Genomic DNA, 20746 nt, shown 5'->3' on the forward strand with positions numbered 1-20746 from the left:
TTGTCAAGTGCTTACCATGTACCAAGCACTGTTCTAAGTGCTGGGGTAGGTACAAAGTAATCAGGTTGTCCCACGTGGGGCTCACAGTCTTAATCCCCATTTACAGATGTTGTAACTGAGGCACAGAGAAGTGAAGTAACCTGCCCAAAGTCACACAGCTGACAAGTGGTGGAGCCGGGATTAGCACCCCAGACCTCTGACTCCCAAGCCCGTGCTCTTTCCACTAAGCCACGCTGCTTCTCTTTGCTTTCACAGCTAATCCCTGACTTCTAAAGCACCACTGGAAGCCAAATCGAAGGCAACAACTTTTTCAAAATTCTCCATTAGAGTGTCTGAGTGATCTAGTTGGGCATACCTCTCTTTGCCATGGATTATAATCCTTTTCATATTTTAAGGATTTGTTTTCCTTGTCTCTAAGTTTCCAAGTGACTGAATCACTTCCAAACATAACTCATAATTCCAGGTTTCGGGTTGCAAATTTGGAATCTAAACAACTTTGTGGATTATGGGGAAAATTTTTCTCTGGAATGGCCATCCCCAAAGTACTTTTCTCTCCCAGAGCTTCAAAAAATGTAAAATATTGTCAAAAGTCAGCAAGTAGTGAACACATGCTACGAGACTCTGACAGTCTATGGAGCAAGAGAATGTGTCAATGATCCCACTCCTCTTGAAAAGACTGAAATTGCTCCCTCTCACCAATGCCTAGGCTTTCTGACCTAAAATACTCCTGGAGCTGAAATCTATCCATGACAGAATTGTATTTCTTTCTATCTACGTATCATCCTACCTATCCTTTGTATTTCTATAGCACTTATAGCTGCAGTTCGGATCTTTTGGCAGAGTTCTATTCTGGCATGAACCACTTCAAAGTTAGAATAGGAATTTCTTTGGTTACTTAACACGGTAAAACAATAAGGTTCCAAGCAGAAGCAGCCATAGAGCAAGCATCTATCAATCCTTTGACATTTAGAACTGCTTGCCCATTTCCTGGTTCTTCTGCAGGACATTGATGGGCGGAGCTGTGTCCTCATTCTGCTTTGGTTTTGTACCTCAGATCAAAGCATAAAAATCCCCAACTTGTGTAAATACTCTTGGCCACAAACTACCCCATCCTACCTATCTCGTTGTCTTGCCTTTTCCGTGAGTGTTTATTAAATACAGTAAAATATCTTTGAAATGAAAATGAAGGGAGCAATTTGAGAGGGTTTGTTACCTAAGAGTTCTTTGTATGGAGCAAACACAGAAGTGCAAATTCAGTTATTCCAGAAGGTGGTTTTATATGCGCTTTGGATAGAATGCTGCCAGGGAATTAGGGAAGGTTTTTCCAATGACGCTCCCGTATCTGGATAGAGCACGATTGCACTGTAGAATGAAATGGTTATAGGTAGGTATGCAACACTGATCGGGTTGCACGTACTACAGGGCAAGTTTTTCCTTAATGCCAGGACTATCCGGAATGCATTATAGAACTGAGTGTCTTAACCTCCACGGAGGGTTGCCAGGACCAACGGGAAACTTTGTTATATGTAGGTGTTTCTCATAAAGGAGTTCATTATAAAGAGGTTTTACTGTCTCATGCAGGGTGGCCCATTTGAAGCTTTACTGCAAAAGCTGGTGATTAAAGGGACCACCCTTATGAACAAGCCCCCCAAATCCCTCTCGGCTCTGCAGTGACTTTTCACGGCTCTCTCGATCTCCAGGGACTGTGGCTCCAGCTATCCCAGCTGCCGTAGCAAGGGCAAACCTGGCGGGATTCTTTTATGGCTAAGACTTTTTGCTGACGTGTGGTCCAAGCCATCAGGCCCCCTGAACTGCCATGATCCCAGTGCAAATAGCAAGCGAGTGAATTATTTTCAAGAAAGCAAATGCTGGGTTTTTTTTCCACCATTTAGGTGGGTGGCTGCGTTTTTCATCCAGCCCTTATGTACCCCAACCAAATGACAAGAAAGAGGAAAAGTGACAGTTTTCATCATAGTTTAGACAGATTTTCCTCTGAAATGTACTCTCAGGGGAGTGCCGGCCTTGCTCAGTGAAAAATGGCTGCAAGCTCATATAAATAAAAGGGCAAGGAGCCAGAACAAATAGACCGACAGAGCCCTCCCGGTGACACAGAATTCTCAGTGTCTTTGGTTCCTGCTGCCTCTCTCCCGCTTAGCCTCGGAGCCGAATTCTGGTTTTGTTCTGACAAATGGGAAAAGGAGCCGCATTGTTGAAATAAATTCACTGGTCAAAGATCATTTCGATCCTTTTTAATAGAGAGAATCAAGTTATAGGTGGATGTTAGTCACTGTAGAGAGAATTTACATAGGGCTGTTTTCAATTACTTGTTTCCTCGTTTTTAAAGAGGTGAGTTGGGAAAACTGGCCAGAGCAAAGATTCTCTGCCCACTAATGGCAATGGAGTTAATCTGCACTGGAACATAGTCATTTTATGCCCAGGCTGGAAAAGAGCTGGCCGACATAATGAAGAGCAACAACACTGCATTAAAATTCAGAGGCCTCCTAAAAGAGGAAGCAAATTGGTTTCCTTGGGCTGTGCCCTCTCAGGTTCCCTGTCCCCCTCCCCAAACCCCCCGATCAGACACTGGGACGATTCTTTCCAGAGGCATGTGGAAAAGCATTTACCTATTAGAAAGGAAAACAGAGCCCTGAAAACAACTCCTCAAGAAAGCGGCTCAGCCCTGTATAGCTTTTGACGTTCCTATTATCAGGACCTCTGAGAAATCACATGTTCCCTTGGCTTTCAAACAGCACAGTCATTTCATGGTCTACTGCCTGCCCAGCGTGGGATCAACTGGAAATGTCCAGCAAAGATTTTCATATCACACCACTCATATTTAAGATATGAAGGTCCTACAGTTGTTCAGAGTTGCGGTGAGTCTTTTTTCCCTCTGGATCCGTACTAGAAAAGCCAGCTCATATTTCTCCAGGCCTTGCTCCCTCGCTGCCTTCAACTCATCCCCTGAGAACTCATCCCATCTTGTAAAATATGTGGAGCCTGACACAGACCCATTACTGTCACATAGATCCAGGAAGCTTAGTTAATAGGCTCAGTTTACTCATTTAGAAAATGGGAATAAAATGCCTGTCCATCCCTCTTAGATTACGAGCCCCATGTGGGCCAGGGACTCTGTCCGACCTGATTATCTTGAATCAACCCCACAACTTTGAACAGTTCTTGGCCCATGGTAAATACTTAATAAATATCGTTAGTATTGCATGAGACTTTTAATAGTCCAGGTCTGAGCACATACACAACACGATCAATATCTAGTGGCTGTAAAAAGCCATCTGAAGAGCCAATTTGCCCTTTGAACCTCTGTTTGCAAGCACAAGGAGGATGAGGTATTTGCCTGGTACAGGAACATGTCTACCGACTCTGCTGTACTCAATAAATATGATTGATTGATGACTTTTTTCAGATATTGAATCTGTGCTTTTGAAGGTGTGGCAGCATAGACCCCAACATTTGGGCTTTAAATTTCTCAGGATATAGGGCATTTGCTCTCCCATGGCAACTCTCTCCCACCAACCCCCCTTTGACCAGCTTCGTATACCTCTCCAACTACAGAATGAAACTTCACTCCTATTTTCCATTTTCTCCAATTTCTTCCACCTTGATTCTTTGACCTAATTCTCAGTACCTGTGACCAAGTCCACTTCTCTTCCTCTTGGGCATTCCCCTCAAACAGTGACTGTAGAACTGACATTACCCCAGATTCCTGAAAGCAACCCAGTTCACGACCAGTAACTTTCACTTTGACTCTTTCAGAGTTTGCCTGGACGTAGCAGTGTTTTGCCTGGATGTAGGAGTGTTTTGAGGGTGCTGAAATCTGGAAAAAAAAATAAAATACACCAAATTGTAGTCAAAATCATCTATGCTTACTGACAGATTGTGAGTTTTCTTGTTCTTTACCAATGAATCTACTTAGACTAATTTCAACTGTGGATAATGTAATGAAAATCACTTTCTTGTTATTATTATGTTATTTGTTATGTGCTTACTATATATCAATACTGTCCTAAGCAGTACTGATGTATAGTAAGCAGACAGCGTGGCTTAGTGGAAAGAGCATGGGCTTGGGAGTCAGAGGATGTGGGTTCTAATGCCAGCTCTGCCACTTGTCTGCTGTGTGACCTTGGGTAAGTCACTTAACTTCTCTGTGCTTCAGTTATCTCACCTGTAAAATGGGGATTAAGACTGTGAGCCTCACGTGGGACAACCTGATTATCTTGTATCTACCCCAGCGCTTAGAACAGTGCTTGGCATATAGTAAGCACTTCACAAATACCATCATTATTGTTCTAAGCTCTGGGGGAGCTACAAGTTAATCAGGTTGGATACAGTCCCTATCCCACATGGGGCTCACAGTACAAGTTGGAGGGAGAACAGGTATTTACCGTCCATTTTAAGGTTGAGGATATCGAGGCATAAAGAAGTGACTTTCCCAAAGCCACATAGCAGGCAATTTGCAGAGTTGAGATTAGAACCCAGGTCCTCTAACTCTCAGACCTGTGCTGTTTTCACTAGGCCAGGCCATTCATTTCTTGCCTAACTATTGTCCAAATGACAATTCACCAAGGTCTCGCTGTCTGTTGGTGGTCATCACAAGATTGTAAGCTCCTGCCTACCAACTGCATTGTACTCTCCCAAGTGTTTGGTACAGTGTTCTGCACACAGTAAGTGCTCAATCAATGCCACTGATTGATCAATCTGTTAGAAGTGCTCCAGCACATCATAAAACCAGTTGCTCTGACTCCAATACACAATGCACACTATCCTCCCTCAACAATCCAGCTATATTTCAGGTACCCTCAGAATGAGTGAATGCATGGGAAATTGTGGTAGTAATGGTATTTATCGAGAGCCCCCACTGAGTGCAATGCACTGTACTCAGTGCTTGGAAAAGTGCAACAGAAGTACAAGACATGTTCCCTGCCCTGGAGGTCCTTCCCCTCTACTAAGGTGATGACCGGTTCTTTGTTTGGTCAGTGTTGAGCATGATCCTGGGAGTCAGAAGGTCACAAATTTTAATCCCGGCTCTGCCATTTGCCTGCTGTGTGCCCTTGGGCAAGTCACTTCACTTCTCCATGCCTCAGTTACTTCATCTGTAAAATGGGGATTGAGACTGTGAGCCCCATGTGGGACAGGGTCTGTATCCAACCTGATTTGCTTGTATCCACCCCATTGCTTAGTACAGTGCATGGCACAGAGTAAGAGCTTAACAACACCATAATTAAATACCATAACTGGGGAGCAGTGTGGCTCAGTGGAAAGAGCACGGGCTTGGGAGTCAGAGGTCACAGGTTCAAATCCCCTCTCTGCCACTTGTCAGCTGTGTGACCTTGGGCAAGTCACTTGGCTTCTCTGTGCCTCAGTTCCCTCATCTGTAAAATGGGGATTAAGACTGTGAGCCCCATGTGGGACAATGTGATCACCTTGTAACCTCCCCAGCGCTTAGAACAGTGATTTGCACATAGTAAGCGCTTAACAAATGCCATTATTATTATTATTAGTAGTAGTAGTAAGCGTTTAACAAATACCAACATTATTATTATTATTATTATTATTATTATTATTATTATTATTATTATTATTAAGCAGCTTGCAATGATGTTGCCTAATGTGAAGTGACCCAGGGCTTTCATTTTTCATCCTACTTTCTTTTCATGAGGGTTGTTTATGGAACACATTATTGAGGAAGTTTGTGAAGTCTCCATCTGTAGCAGTCTTTAAAAAGAGGATGAATCCCTCCTGCCTGTGAACCAGATTAGAGGCGTGGGAAAAGCACCCAACAATATCTCAAAGACTCTGTACTGACAATGACAGTAGTAATAATACACTGCAGTGGCATAGTACCGTGCTGTGCACACAGTAAGCGCTCAATAAATATGATTGAATGAATGGCATAGCACTTTTATTTTCCAAAGAACTTTCACATCCACCATCTCATTTTACCTTCACAAACATCCCCATTGTACAGATGAGGAAACTGAGATCTAGAGAGGTTGTGAGATTAAGTGAATTGCCCAAAGTTAGACAGAAGTGCAGTGGAATAGCTAGACAGAGAACATGGGTCTCCTGACTCTCAATCCCATTCTCCTTCCACTAGACAACACTTCCCATTATATTCCTTGGGCCAAATGGGAAACTGCCACAGTCCCACCTCTCTCACGACAGCCCCCAACACGCTATTTTGCAGCCTCCTGTTCCCTGTCCCTTCTCATCTCTTCTCTCTCCATGGCACTTACGTACGTATCTGCAAAATAATTTATTTCTATTAATACCTGTCTCCCCCTCTAGACTGCAAGCTCACTGGAGGCTGGGAACATATCTACTGGCTCTGTTGTATTATACTCTCCCAAGCACTCTGTACAGTGCTCTGCACACAGTAAGCACTTAATAAATACCACTGATTGATTGTCCTGTGTTTCCCTCTGCCATGGTCACATCTTGGCTGAAAAAGGTCCCACAGTTATGGAAAGGGGAGCACATGCCCAGGAACAGAGACAAATGTGCCCTCTGAGGAGGGTAAAAGAGAAAAACTTTGGCTTGAGGAAATCCAGTGTTCTCCCTGAGGCCCATGCCTAAGAGAACCATAACTGGCACTGACTATGTACCTTAAAACAAACAAACAAACAAAAAACCCAAAAGAAATATATCAAATAATTTGTTTTTTGTTACCTTCTTGAGAATCAGTGCAGCTTTTCACCCAGGTCCACACTCCCAGGCACACCCATACAAACACACGCACGCATGCACGCACACACGCGCGCGCGCACACACACACACACACACACACACACACACACACACACACACACACACACACACACCCCTACTGTGCTTCTGAAGGAGTGGCCCACCTTAAAACACTATGAATAACATCACTGCTGGGCCCCAACTCCCCAAAGTAATAAAACAGAGGCTGAATGTTTATTTAGTTCCTTTCAGGTTGGGGGCTGAAACCTTGCCTCAGTTCTGTGGAATAATTCAAACCCTGGGAAAGCCGAACTATTCATGGCCTTTCTGGTGCCATAAATGTCGGTCCACGCTAGTAACTAATGGCTGCCACGCTGCCTGGGCCCTCCTCTGAGTTCACTGCGGGGATAGGCTTCACACAAGGCAGTATATTCAACACAAGGACTAAACTTCCACAGGGGCAGCAGGAAACAAAGACTACACAGATGTTGTTGTACCACGGCGCCATGCCCTGTCATGGCAATCGTGTTTACGGTGTTCCTTCTCTACATCGTTTCTCAGATTTCATTCTTCCTGATGGCCATCACCAGATCTAACGGATCTAACTAGGTTCGCGAGCAGAGACCTGGGGCATTCCGGCATCATAACTCATGCTGAGCTAACCAGGGTAAACACATTCAAAGCCTGGTGGTCACAATCTATCTGAAAGGTCATGAAAGGCTCAAGGGGGAAAGGTAACCCAGTCACTACAGCTCATATTTTCTTTGGAATAAAGAAAAATCATCCTCTTCTTCTGAGAAAGGATATTGACAGGCAAGGTGATCTATGATCCTCAGCATCTCTAGAGAAAACAATCAACTGAAGAAGGTTTCATCTAAGCTTCTAAAAGCCCAGTCCTCAGGAACCAAATTTGGCCTGTCAAGTTTTTCTATGTGTGTGGTGGACAGTGTGTGCACATGAATGTTTGTGTGTGTGTGTGTGCGCATGCGCGCATGTGTTTTTTTCAACCAAGATCCACTAGCTGAATAGGGATGAGAATTCAGTACAGCAGACTAGCTGAAACGAGAGCTATAAATTTACTTTTGGTGCCAATCAAAGGAATTAATACAACCCAGCTTGACAGGATTCCACGCATCGATGACAACGTGAAAATAAAATTTGCACATGTTTCAGGACTTTTTATTTTCCTATAGACATGGCTGCCCTAAAATATGGTGCTAATTAAAAGCTCACTTGAGATCTTCCTGAGTTGCCTGGGTAGGAGGGGAGGGAGATTTTGTGCTGCAAAAGGAAAATATTTAGAGCTTGTACATAAGCATAGCTGAGAAAAATGGTACAAGGTCTAAATAGTATGACTCTGTGAATTAGGATGATGTTTAAGCAGAAAGGGAGTTTACTGGAAAGGATTAAACGAAGTTCTCTAAAGAATGTCATGAGCAATCCTTGGAGGAGTAGCATAGTAGCAATACCATTTCCGGAGTACCCCCTAGGTGCAATGCATAGTACTAAGCATTTAGGAAATAGAAAACAAACAAGTGACACATTCCCTGCCCACTAGGAGCTTATGTTTCAATAGAGGAGACAGACATAAAAAAATTACAAACAGAATAATCAAAATGATAGTTGAATGATGATGATTAGGATGATGATGATGATGATGGCATTTATTGAGCGCTTACTATGTGCACAGCACTGTTCTAAGCGCTGGGAAGGTTACAGGGTGATCGGGTTGTCCCATGGGGGGCTGACAGTCTTTATCCCCATTTTACAGATGAGGTAACTGAGGCTCAGAGAAGTTAAGTGATTTGCCTGAGGTCACACAGCAGACATGTGGTGGAGCTGGGATTCGAACCCATGACCTCTGATTCCAAAGCCCGGGCTCTTTCCACTGAGCCACGCTGCTTCCCTGAAGTTGAATGTTCAACTACCAGTGCTTAGAACAGTGCTTGGCACATACGAAGCACTTAAGAAATACCATCATTACTATTACATAAAATTATATATATGTATATATGTACATACTGCTCGGCACACAGTAAGAGCTCAATAAATATCATCCATGATGCATATATGTATAAATGCATTCATGCACATATATAAAATATATATGTGCTGAGATGGGTAAAAATACAAAAGTGTTAAACATGATATAGATATATGTGAGTTCATCCCGCTATCGCTATCATTATGGTCATCATCATCATGAAATCAGAGAATTGTTTATTTCAAAAACAAAGTAAATAAAATCCATGACATGACCTTATTTAGAATGATTGATTCCACAGGTAAGGATATCTTCTCAGGATCTTGCTAGTATAATTCTTAGTCTTAGAAGTGAAATGACTTGTAGCCATCTGAACGATAACACTTTTCTTCCTGAAATTCGTTATCTACACCTGCACCTGTTTTTTGTTTGTTTGTTCATTTGCTTTTATAGTATGTAAGCACTTACTATGTGCCAGGCACTATATTAAATGCTGTGGTAGATCAAGCTGATCAAATTGGACAAAATCCATGTCCCACATGGGGCTCACAGACTCAAACTCCCTAAAATAGCAATACCCTCACTGTCCTCCACCTTTTCCCAGAAAAAAAAAGGCCAAATGAGTTGCCCAGGATACTTGAGAAGGAAGAGATTATAATCAATCATTCAATCAATCAATGCTATTTATTGAGCACTTACTGTGTGTAGAGCACTGTAGTAAGGGTTTCGGAAAGTTCAACAGAGTTGGCAGACACAGAGAAGCAGCGAGGCTTGGTGGAAAGAGCCCGGGCTTGGAAATCAGAGGTCGTGGGTTCTAATTCCGGCTTCGCCACTTATCAGCTGTGTGACTTTGGGCAAGTCACTCAACTTCTCTGTGCCTCAGTTACCTCATCTGTAAAATGGGGATTAAGACTATGAGCCCCATGTGAGACAACCTGATTACCCTGTATCTAACCCAGCACTTAGAACAGTGCTTGGCACATAGTAAGTGCTTAACAAATACCATAATTATTATTGTTATTATTAATCCCTCCCTTCAAGGATTTTATAATCTGGTGAGGGAAACAGACTTTAAATAAAGGGGATATTGCTGTGGTGAGGGAGAAGAGTTTTATTGGGCTGATTTGGGAGTGAGGAAAAGGTACCACTTTGAGAAGGAAGTAGGGATATCCGGAGAGCAGGGATATCTGGATATCCTGAGAGTTCATTCACTCATTCATTCAATCATATTTATTGAGTGCTTACTGTGTGCAGAGCACTGTACTAAGCACTTGGGAAGTACAAGTTGGCAACATGTAGAGACAGTCCCTACCCAACAGCGGGCTCACAGTCTTCCAGAACAGGTGCTAACTACCTATACCTAATCTGTATCTGCAACCACGAGGCATCTGATCTATCATCTACCTCAAACCTCAATTATCCAGAAGCTACTTATTGGGTTTGTAGATTCCTTGGGCCCTATTGCTTCTTCCTATCTTTGGGGTATTTCACTAGTCGCCAGCACCTTCACCAGAGAGTGGGAAGGGGTAGGGGAAGGAAGGCAAGAGTCAAATTAATCAATTTGGTTTTGAGCTACCTAAACTGATTACTGATAGTAATCACTGGGGGAGATGGCTGGAGTCTTTGGCTAAAAATGAGATTTTTAGGCTGTCTCTGTATCTTCATTATCTCTGGTCTCCCAAGATTATCATGGATAATTGGGAACTGACTTTACAAGGATCTGTACTCTGTGTGGACTGCTACAGTTTAGCTGTAGGTCTAATTGTCGCTCGTGGAATCCTCTTGAAAAAATGGCACTTCCAAATTGGGGGAGTACTGTGACCTTATGGTAAGAGCACGGGCCTGGGTGTCAGAGAACATGACTTCAAATCCCAGCTCCACCACTTGTCTGATGTGACCTTGGGCAAGTAACTTAACTTATCTGTGCCACAATTGCCTCATCTGAAAAATGGGGATTAAACTGTGAGCCCCCAAAACTCCTCACTCTCGGCTTCAAGGCTGTCCATCATTTTGCCCCCTCCTACCTCACCTCCCTTCTCTCCTTCTACAGCCCAGCCCACACCCTCTGCTCCTCTGCCGCTAACCTCCTCACTGTGACTCATTCTCGCCTGTCTTGCCATCAACCTCCTGGCCCACGTCCTTCCCCTGACCTGGAATGCCCTCCCTCCACACATACACCAAACTAGCTCTCTTCCTCCCTTCGAAGCCCTACTGAGAGCTCACCTCCTCCGGGAGGCCTTCCTAGACTGAGCCCCCTTTTACCTCTCCTCCCCATCCCCCCATCCTACCTCTTTTCCCTCCCCACAATACTTATATATATTTGTACAGATTTATTACTCTATTTATTTTACTTGTACATATTTACTATTCTATTTATTTTGTTAATGATGTACATATAGCTGTAGTTCTATTTATTCTGATGGTTTTGACACCTGTCTACATGTTTTGTTTTGTTGTCTGTCTCCCCCTTCTAAACTGTGAGTCCGTTGTTGGGTAGGGACTGTCTCTATATGTTGCCAACTTGTACTTTCCAAGCACTTACTACAGTGCTCTGCACACAGTAAGCTCTCAATAAATATGATTGAATGAATGAATGAATGTAGGTCATGGACTGTGTCCAATTTGCTTAGCTTGTGTCCACTCCAGCACTTAGTGCTTGGCACATGGTATATGCTTAACAAATGTCATTAGAAAAAATGTTCAGGTAACATGACTGTGGCAGAGCTGGAAATAAAGTTCTATGTGTCTGATTCCCTGTCCCAACTACTAGACCTTGTTGTCTCCACCAGACCATAATTACCCTAATATAGAAAAATATGGCTTTAATTATCAGGTAAACCCTTATGCATATGGGTTTTAAATTCAAAAGTCAGCAGCAACAGCAGCCGTCTGTGTTAAACCTTGCATGGCATCATTTGGGTTGCCTGTCTCTCCTTACAGTAGGCTCAGGTTGAAAGAGAAAGTTGGAGGAGCCTCATGTTTACTGTCTAGAAGAGCCTGATATATTCATAACTAATGCTTTAGACTGTAAGACCCCTGTGGGACTATTTCTAATTTTGTTATACTCTCCCAAGCACTTATTACAGTGCTCTGCCCATGGTAAATGCTCAATAAATATCACTGATTGATTGACTGAGAAGTTAAAGGCTGATACATGAATCCCAGCACCGTGTTTCAGATGGACCTCAGGGGAGGCCAAAGAAAAATTAAAAGACCTTACAAAGACTACTGAAGGAATGGAGGAGACAAAAAGAAAAGGAAAGAGATCAAGCTTTCTGGGGAATCCAACATTATTTATGCATCCCTATCTCTTACTGGCTCTGCACCATTTCGCGGAACTGTTGGCTGGAAATAGTTATTCTTGCAAAGCCTGCTGCCGATACAGAAGTACTGTGGTTGGAAGAAAAAAAATCCTACAGACCCAAATGGGGATGTTTGTTCTCTTTTATTGGTAATATGGATGGATCGTGCTCAGTAGGGAATCAGTGGTAGAGTTAACCGCAAAGAAATCCGAGGCCTCGTACCCCGCCGGGAGTTAAAGGGCAATTGAATCACAAGGCCTGACATCAGCAGCGGCTGAGTTTTCCATCCATTAATGGCCTCCATTGTCTCTCCTGCCTCACCCCATGTGTTAACTCTCTTTGTCTAATCCAATGTTCCAGGATTCTCTGGGAGATCACAGGCCCACCAGTGCTAAATCACAGTAACAGTCAGTGAATATTTGAACTTGTGAAGTTATGAAGGACCTACGGGCCCTTTGGGGATGTTCTTGACATGGTGATAGAGTTTCCAAAGAAAGTTATTTCAAGATCATCGTGTGTTGACTCTATGAAGAAGATAATGAACTTTGTTCCCGTTCAAAAAATAATGACATGTAACACGCCCCAACTTGGACTGTGGAAATTATAAGCAGGGCCTTGCAGGACTTGAGTTAGGATGGAATGAGGTAAGATATCTTCCTACTCTATTTCACCACAGACTGAAACCAATCTGTTTCCTTTCTCTACGTTCCAGTGAACACCATTTCCTTGTTCTTACGCAATCAAAAAGATACACAAACCATTCATCTTCTCACTATTACAAAGCCCACTATCTATACATAATTTGTGTCTCAGTCTTCCTCATTAGATTGTGAGGCTCCTTGAAGACCAGGCAGATGTGTCTTCATCTGCTGTACTCTCCCAAGAACTAAGAGCTTCACACAAAATATTTAATAAATGATCGACTAATTTTTCAGCTCACTTGAAGCATTAGCCAAAAGGCTACATTCATCCATCCCTCACTAAATGCATTCAGGTTTACAAAGCACTTTGAAAGTCTCTGGCCAGAACTAGAGGATTGTCTCGGTTTAAACCAGTTAACAAGTTCTATTTTCCTATATCACTGAACAGCACATGTTATCAGCGGGATTACTCGTTTAAGAAGGAAAGCTAGGGTTTAATCTTCTCAAGTCCTGGTTGAAATCCATGAAAAAAAGTGAAAAATTCTGAATCAGGAAACAGGGGTGCTGTTGCCAGAGTTTGATGAAAAAATTCTGAGGATCGTGTTTCACTAACGGTAGAATTGAAGCTAATTAAAAATTGTTTATAAAACCTATTTCACAGCAAGGACTTGCATGACAAGACATATTTAGAGCATGAAGCAGAGTTTTTGGAAGCATATGTTTTAGGAATCCAGATGCATACAGACTTCAGTTTGACCCCACTTTCATGAAGATATTACTAATCAGTGAGGCCTGGGCATTGAATAGCTAATGGATTTGGTTCAATTCAAAAAAGAATGTGTTTGTTATCATGCAGCACTAAACGAGACAGCTCTAACAACATTAGCTCATTGAGCATTTTATGGGTGGTGAAACTGAGACAGGGAGAGATGAAGTGACTTACCCAAGATCACCCACTAAGTATGCTCCTCCCCATAATGTCTCACCCCTGGGTTTCCATCAGCAGTCTGTTCAAGCCCACAGAGTCCCTGAGTGTCAGAAACCACATGAAAAACCCTGCTTGTAGCACTAAGATGTCAGGAAGCACATCCAGAACACTAGCCAACAGGCCTGCAGTTCCAAACTTTGACTATCCCTTGTGAATGAGGTTCATTCAATTCATTCGGTCATGTTTATTGTGAGCTTACTGTGTGCAGAACACTGTACTAAATGCCTGGGAGGGTACAATATAACAATAAACAGATCCATTCCCTGCCCACAATGAGCTTGCATTCTAGAGTGGGGGAAGACAGACATTAATATAAAAAAAAAATTACAGATATGTGCATAAGTGCTGTGGGACTGGGAGCCGGGAAGAATGGAGGAAGCATGACAGGGTGATGCAGAAGGGAGTGGGAGAAGAGAAAAGTGGGGTCTTAGTCAGGGAAGGCCTCCTGGAGGAGATGTGCCTTCAATAAGGCTTTGAAGAGGGGGAGAGCAACTGTCTGTCAGATTTGAGGAAGGAGAGCATTCCAGGACGTGAGTGGTGGGGTGAGCCCACTGTTGGGTAGGGACTGTCTCTATATGTTGCCAATTTGTACTTCCCAAGCGGTTAGTACAGTGCTCTGCACATAGTAAGCGCTCAATAAATACGATTGATGATGATGATGATGATGATGATGATGATCAAGGCACCATGAGAAGGTTAGCATTAGAGGAGTGAAATGTGCGGGCTGGGTCATAGTAGGAGAGTAGCGAGGCAAAGCAGGAGGAGGCAAGGTGATGGAGTGCTTGAAAGCCAGTGGTGAGGAGTTTTTGTGTGATGCAGAGGTGGATGGGCAACCACTGGAGTTTTTTGAGGAGTGGGGTTCATTGTCTACCACAACCTTTGGACCTCAAGAAAGAAACATAAACAAGGCATCCTGAGAGCACTAAAGAAACATTTATTGTTGGATCTATTGTAATATGGTGGCAGAAAAAATATTTTTAATTAGGAACTCTAGTTCCCTTTTTTTAAGATTCTTCAAGATCTCTCCTTTTTAAAAAATGATGATATTTCTTACGTGCTTACCATGTGCCGGGCACTGTTTCTAAGCACTAGGGTAGATTCAAGCTAATCAGGTTGAACACAGTCCGTGTCCCACAGAGGGCACCCAGTTTTAATCCTCCATTTTACATTTGAGGTAACTGAGGCACAGAAAACTGAAGTGACTTGCCCAAAGTCACCCAGCAGACAGGCAGCAGAGCCAGGATTAGAACAAAAGTCTTCTGACTTCCAGGACTGGGCTCTTTCTGCTAGGCCATGCCACTTCTCAGGGTCTTGGAGAACCTCGAGAGCTACACGCTAGTGGCAACAGTTAACCCATTTCTTGCCAGTGAACTCAACAGGAGCAGGAAGAAACCCAACAACAAAGAGAAGCACAAAATACTCACGGTCTGGGTCCTTAAGGCACTTTGTTGCTTTTGCAAAAGGAAAGACTGTTTTGTCTTACAGTGGTGACGTGGCTTAATTCAATTTCATTCTCACCACTGAATCTTGGAACACATATAGCTGGCACCTTGGTCAATGCTCTATTGGGGCATTTCTCACCAGATCTGACATTATCACACATCACCCTTGCTAGATAGGTGTCAAGACCTGGCAAGGCTCTGCCACCTTGGACAATCCCTTTGGGGTAGCTTCTCTGCACAAACCTACAAATAACTCAACCAGGCGCTCCAGATCTTAAAGACAAGGCATATTGCCCCGTGGCTCATGGTTTATGCTGGAAGATACCATTTTACCCTAAACACCAGTTCATTGCATTGAGCTCTTTAACATACTCCACATTAAAATGAAATGCTATTTTTATTTTGACAAGCAAAACAATAAATCTGGGTCTCTGGAGAAGGATTGCATTACATGCAAGTCGACTGTGATGTCAGTTTTTATTGGTTCTGAACTCACTCTTTTATCTTTCCCTCTTTGACGGAATAGCAATTTTAATTGAACCTCAACTAGCCTGGTGGTCTGGCAGAGAGACCCTCTGCCATCCTCGCTCTGTTCACATGGGCATAAATTGCATGATTCAATAGCAGCTGGAAGTCAAGGCATGTTACAAAGGGAGTGCTTCCATGAAAACAGCCAAGTGGAGGCAAAAGTTGTGAGCAGTATGTTCCCCGAGGCTTTCACAACCTCAGCTGTAAGCCTTTTATCTGAGCACTAGTGATCTCAAAGGGCCAGTTATCCAATGGCCTAATGATGAAAACCAAATAAAATGAAATAAAAAGCTGGAAAATGAAATAGAACTGAACAGAAGACTACCTAGCCCCAAACTAAAACTCAATCAGATAGATTCACTTTTGCTTCCTGTAAAAAATATCTACTGCCGGATTCCGGAAACAACAATCTCTTCAGAGAATATTTGGAACAGTGGTCCCTAGCAATATTCAGATGGGCTAAGGCATTCACAACTCAGAACATCAATGACCTCAAATAAAATGAAAGAGCTAGATAGAAGTATAAACCCGTCTGAACTATGGTCCTGGTTTCCTCACTGATTTTAGGATCAAATCCCTGAGAACTAAGTAAGGTGGCATCAGCAACCAAGTGGCAAAACAATTTCTAGCCCTACTGGAGTTAGGAGAAAACCAAAGCCACAAACATTTGAGAGGAATGATCTCCACAGCAGGGAGATCATTCTCCCCGTCTCCCATCACTAAACACATCACCTGATAGGATCTGAGATGCTCCAATTGACTGTAGGCGTCTGTATAAAATTGTTCTTCCCTTAACTTAATTGTTTCATAATAATAATAACAATAATAATGGCATTTATTAAGTGCTTAATATGTGCAAAGCACTGTTCTAAGCACTGGGGAGGTTACAAGGTGATCAAGTTTGGGGAATATCCCTCCCTCACTAAGACCCAGTGATAGGCAGCTCTCCAAAGGTTCACAGGTCAGCACCTACACATGAACTTATTCTAAAATCATGGCCAAATCCCATCTTCACATGTGGGCTTGACATTTCAAGGCAAAGAGCTTTCCCTCTAGGTGTCCAGCCCTACTTTAAGACAGGAGTTTCCCATGTGAGGCCTCCTCACATGCACTCCTCAATGGACGGAGTTTTAAACAGAAACTGAGAGTGCAGAAGAGTTTAAAAATGAAAATCTCCTTAAGTCACCAAACATTTTCTAACTTCACTAAGTCCTTGGCTTTGAATTTGGCTTGAGTTATGGGTCAAAGTTCGAGAAGGAACAAGGAGCAGAGTGAGCTTATTTTATTTTTTCTGTGTTGGCTCTCTCCCTCCTTGCCCCTTAGGGAGGAAAAGAGGAGATTAAAGAAATAAGGATGAAGTATTTTGGGATTAGAAATACTATCACTGAAATCAGTGGAAATATATATATACTTAGGGTCCATTAGAGCTCTGAAATTTTAACGTCTAAATTGCCAGGATTTTAAGCATCATCTTTCAAAACGATTATCGTAAAAAATTAAACATGGCTTGGAATTGTCTCTCATATCAGTAAAACACTATTGTCATTTCATCCTGATGTCTTCAACCAAGCAGATGCAAATGCCAACGTTGTTCTTATTTTAGAGTGAATAGGATTAATACTTTTTCCTCTTTCCACTCAGGGATTATAGGCTATTAGCAGATAGTGATTCGTAGGTTTAGAGATTCTCTGAGGGCCCCTTTCCTAAGGAAATGGCTGACTGAACAGTGGAAACACACAATCTATCATGCTAAGTATTTCCCATTAGTGCAAAAATAAATTGTGGTGTATAAGTGGGACAAGGAGCAAATCAGGTGGTTCTAGAACAGCTCACCATCACCTACCAACATCAGTGAAACCACACATTGTGTCTGCCAATCCATGATGGATCCCAGACAACCATGGTGTCATGTACCTTTTGATCTTCAGAATGAAGAATGCAGTACATACTTCCAGATTCTTAGATAAAGGGATGGAAAGAGAAGCTATGAATGGAGCTGGTAAAGACTTCCTTATTCTTTAGCCAATAGAATAATGATCAATCTTTTATCTAACTTTTCCTTCTAGCCTCCAGAATGCAAGCCAACCACACAGTGCTTTCATTCTGCCTCAAGTACACTGTTTCAACCTCTGAAGGCAAACTAGTTATTCTTAATGTGCTGAATGGAAGTTTGCTCCTCCTTGATTTCCTGACTATTTATTGGAAGGTCCATCTGTGGCCTTTCTGTCTTCATTTACTATATTTATATACATGTATATACGTGCATATAATAATAATAATGGCATTTATTAAGCGCTTACTATGTGCAAAGCACTGTTCTAAGCGCTGGGGAGGTTACAAGGTGATCAGGTTGTCCCACGTGGGGCTCACAGTCTTAATCCCCATTTTACAGATGAGGTAACTGAGGCACAGAGAAGTGAAGTGACTTGCCCAAAGTCACACAGCTGACAGTTGGCGGAGTTGGGATTAGAACCCACAACCTTTGACTCCCAAGCCCATGCACTTTTCACTAAGCCACGTTGCTTCTGATTAATTAATAATTATAGATACATACGTGTATATATATATATATACATATATATAGCATGTATATAAATGCTATATGCATATGTTTGTGTTTGTGCATGTGCACGTATTATGATATTTGGTAAGTACTATGTGCCAGACACTGTAATAAGCACTGGGGTAGACACAAGATAATCAGGTTGGGCACAGCCCTTGTACTACATAGGGCTCATAGTTTTAATCCACATTTTACAGATGAGAAAACTAAGGCACAGAGAACGTAAGTGACTTGCCCAAGGACACACAGCAGACAAGTGGCAGAGCTGGAATTAGAAAATGGATCCTCTGATTCCCAAGCCCACTAGGCCACGGTGACTCCACTAGGCCAAGATGCTTCTCAATATACCTCACGCCACACCTTTGATTCCTCTCTGCTCCCCATTTTCTTTATGAACAACGTTTTCTGGTGTTGAGACTTGGCATCAAGACCACTCCACCATCTTGAATATTCTGCTGCAAAAACTAACCCAAAAGCATAATAATTATTATTATGGTCTTTGTTAAGTGCTTACAGTATGCCAGGCACTGTACTAAGCACTGGGATGAATACAAGCAAATCATGTTGGACGTAGTCCCTGTCCCTCATAGGGCTCACAGTTTTCATCCCCATTTTACAGATAAGGTAACTGAGGCACAGAGAAGTAAAGTGACTTACCCAAGACCACACAGCAGACAAGAGGCAGAGCCAAGATTAGAACCTTCTGACTCTCAGGCCCGGGCTCTATCCACTAAGTCATGTGGATAACTGGGGAAATCAGGAATTATTTCTGCATGGTCCCAACCAATACTGATCATCCAGAGTGGCAGGAGTAGCACAAGAAGTTTAAGGGAGAGTCTAGGGTACAGCACAAAAGCTGTACATAGAAGAAAGTAGGTTCTTGGGCTCTGGGGAGGAGTCAGAGGTGGGTGAGAGAGAATTTACTTCTATCCAGGAGGAAACCACAGAGATAAAAGAGGTTATGCCAGTGGATAAAGTGGAAGACCGTTCCTGGCCCACTTTCTGACTGAAATTTATCTTGATGTGAAGTTCACATCATTGGCAATCTAGGCCCACAATAGGATTGATACTCCAGAGTGAGTCTCTCTTTTGGAGATTTAGAAGTCATTTCCTGTTGCTTGGAAGAAAGAATTGCTTAAGGAGGCTTTGAGTATTTGTTCTGAGGAGGTTAATCTCTCCTTGGTTAGTGTGATGAGGGGCTGGTCTCACAAGCCCTATTAGTAATACCTCCAGGGTGGCACTAAGCTTGGTTTGTAAAAATAATAATCAAGTCATCTGATAGCAGTGTTTGGAAGTGAGTATTTTAGAATGCCTTTTTTTTATTAGAGTTTGACATTCTCCCAAAATCTTCCGCTGTTTCCACTAACAAACTCTGCCACAGAAAGAGTGAATTTCAATGAACTAAGAGCACTTGCCCAACAACCATGAATGCAGATGGAAGACTATTTCCAAGACAGTGGAAACAACCCAGGACACAGTGAGGTTTACAGAGTCATTTCAGCAAATATCGAAGTGAATCCAAAAGAAATTGTTTCACCATGGGGACATACATTGTTTAGCACTATGTCTTGATGAGACAGGAATTCACTCTCTGCATAACATACAAGGATAAACTAAAAACAGGCTTCTAGTGGGGTGGAGCTCTGTTGGTGAGTGTCCTAACCTTTCACTTCTAAAGTTATCCATTCATTCAAATGCTGGCCATGATGACTAAGAAAGCTTACTTGTTTAGTCAAACTAACTCCAAGAATTTCTGACTTTTATTACCTCAGTAACATTAATACCAACTTCATCATCAAGTATGATGAGTATGTGGTTCTATGCACTTGTATCTGTGCCCTTTGGGCATTTGGTATCCACCATACGTTCAGCCCCACACCACCTATATACAGATCTGTAAATTGTTGATTTATATTTATGTCTGTCTCCTCCTCTAGACTCTAAACTCATTGTGGGCAGAGAACATGCCTACCAATTCTATTGTGTTGTTCTCTCCCAAGTGCTCAGTACAGTGCTCTGCACACGGCAAGCACTCAACAGATATCACTAATTGATTGAGTGCTAAATGGTGCATAGCACTATACAAGGCTCTTTAGGATCCAAATTTAGATCTTTCTCATCAAGAAGCCTATAATCCCAGGTTTGAGACACTAAACTATGGGATAATACAGTTTAGATAGCTTTGGCCCTAAAGAATCATACAGTCCAAAGGGATGATGAGACAAACAGAATCAACAATGTCAAATGTATTCAGGTTCAATGCATATGGACCCAAGGGTCTTTGAAGTATTAATAATAATTAATGATGGTAGATACAAGTTAGACAGGATTCAGTCCCCAACCCACACAGTAGTAGAAGTTATAGTATTTATTAAGCATTTACTGTTTAGAGAGCACTGTAACTAAGTACTGGGAAAGAGTACTTAGGTAGGAATTAGTCATAGGTCCTGCTCCACGAGGGATTTACAATTTATGAATACAGGGTAGAGAAGAAGACTGAAGACAGACATACTGGGAGCAATGAAACAATAAAACAGAATAAGAGACAAGGCCAAATAAACTAAATGAAACAAAATGCTCACAGTCTAAGAAGGAG

This window comes from Tachyglossus aculeatus, chromosome 11 (genome assembly GCF_015852505.1).
Source record: "Tachyglossus aculeatus isolate mTacAcu1 chromosome 11, mTacAcu1.pri, whole genome shotgun sequence".
Lineage (NCBI taxonomy): Eukaryota > Metazoa > Chordata > Mammalia > Monotremata > Tachyglossidae > Tachyglossus > Tachyglossus aculeatus.